Raw genomic sequence first — 2,186 nt, 5'->3', positions numbered from 1 at the left:
GACTGCTCTCATATTTCTGTCAGGTTGCTCTTCACTAGAGCCACCACCCTCTATTTCTCCAATCTTCCTGTGTAAGTTGTGTTCTTCTAGAGCTCTGATCATACACATTGCTCTTCTCTGTGGCCTGATGAGTGCTTTATCTCTCCCAAGCATGGTGCCCCAAGCCAGGCTCGCTGAGCTCCAGCTAAGCTTTGCCAATACTGAGAAAAGTGCAAGAATTAGTTCACGTATTTTATAGCCTCTATTTATATTTGTACCTCTCAGTATGTAGTTTGCTTTTTTGAAGGAGTATGCAACCTCCAGAATATTTCTGCAGGGCTGCTCCCTACTCATTGGCTCCTCAGTCTGTGTTTTTGCAGTGGATTATTCTTGACCAGACATAAAATCTCAGATTTCCTGTTCTTAAATAGCATCTTACTTTTCTTCACTAACAATCCCAGCTATGTAGTTAGCTAATGTGACATTGCTCAGCTGAATATTAAGCTTATATTTCTTCCAACTTGCTTTCAAATTTTTTTAAGCTTGGGATCTATAAACCTCCAGCTTTGCTCTAATTATAGTTCCAGAGCCTAGGTACAGTATGTTCATGTGCAGCCTGCACGTGGCCCCTTCACTTATCCTATTCCAGGTACGATGGTATGATTATAGCTGTTTGACCTGTTGCACCATTGGAAGCTCAGCTTGTCCTGATAATAGTGCAGTTATGTTTACTGTCCTTGCAGCTCTGGCAATTACATCTCATTACACCACCTTAATTATTCAAGCACTGACATTTGAGTGATGTCTAAAATTCAGGCACAGAGAAAAAGAGTTCTTTCAACTTCAGCGTCTTTTATTTAACTCTTCTCTTGAATTGCCTGTTTTCTCACAACGTATTCCTCACTCTGTCACAACCAGTCATGATGTTTGTTGAAAAACTCTGGAAGACACTGTAAGACCCTGCTTGTGCCAGGGATTTTATGAAAAACATTTCTAATACTTGACCACTTTCACCACAGCAGGATGAAAAATGTATCTTTAAAATACATAAGGTGGCATGTTTTGAAGCACTGGCACAGGTGAGGCAAATGGCTCTTAGCATGTCAGCTGTTGGGGTTGAGCTCTGGGTGATACCAGGTGCTTGGAGACTGAGGGCATCACTGTCAAGTTGTCACATTCTGTCACACTGTCACTCATAGCCAAGAAAGTGCCGTTCCAGTGTATATGTTTAAGAATTGGAGCATGTTAACTTACTTTCTCTAGGTTTTGGGCCTCACACCAGCTGAACCGTCAGCTGGAAGAATACCCCAGGAGCAGCTCTACTTTACCTTATCCAAGAACCTTTCCAACAACTTACAGCTATTTGAAACGTTCTTAGACAGCCTATAGTAAAAAGGGTTAAGAGCAAACAGCTGTCTTGCATCATCCCAGTGGAGTGCCTGACTACCTGACCACATCCTAGGTATGAGGAACTTAGGCAGTTATGTAGTCTGCCCAAAGCCACGCAACAGGTTGACGACTAAATCTGGAACTACAGGTCTCTTGCCGTGATGGCTGGACAAGACAATCTTGCTGGCAAGTCTTACTAAAATCTTTGCTGTCATCTGGGGAGTTACATTGTTATGCAGGGAGGCTATACCTTGCTGTGAACACTAACTTCTCCAAACTGGAAGGGCATGTGGCAGAATCTGTCTCTTGCCTAGAGGCTTCATTAGCACAAATGTTGCAGAGACTGAGACCTCATTAATTTGTTATTGCACAGAGCCAGTTTTAAAATGCTATCTGAAAAGAGCTCTTCAGATGACTGTAATACCAGATTCTGAGTTGCAGCAATTCAGTATGCAACGATGACGCTTGCACCTGGCTTCCATGAAATGCTTAGCTCAACAGACAAGACCTCCCACACTATTTATTCATTCAGCAGAGCTAAGCTGGCACAGAGTGCTGGCATTCGTCGTGGCTGACCTAAGCAAGAAACCTGTCAATAAGTGCTGGGGATCCCAAGTCAATTCCTCCATGTGTAAACTACATATACATACATATACACTGTAATACACTGTATAAATAATTTATGAAATACACAGAGACACACATATATATTTGTATATATACCACGCTAAAATTAGATTTGAACATGCGAGCTAAGGACGTTGTGAAGTATTGATTGGCTTTGTTACCGATGCAGTGCCTGAGACCTGGGAGCAGGA

Source organism: Strix uralensis, chromosome 1 (assembly GCF_047716275.1).
Source record: "Strix uralensis isolate ZFMK-TIS-50842 chromosome 1, bStrUra1, whole genome shotgun sequence".
Classification (NCBI taxonomy): Eukaryota; Metazoa; Chordata; class Aves; order Strigiformes; family Strigidae; genus Strix; species Strix uralensis.
This window is presented reverse-complemented; position numbering follows the sequence as displayed.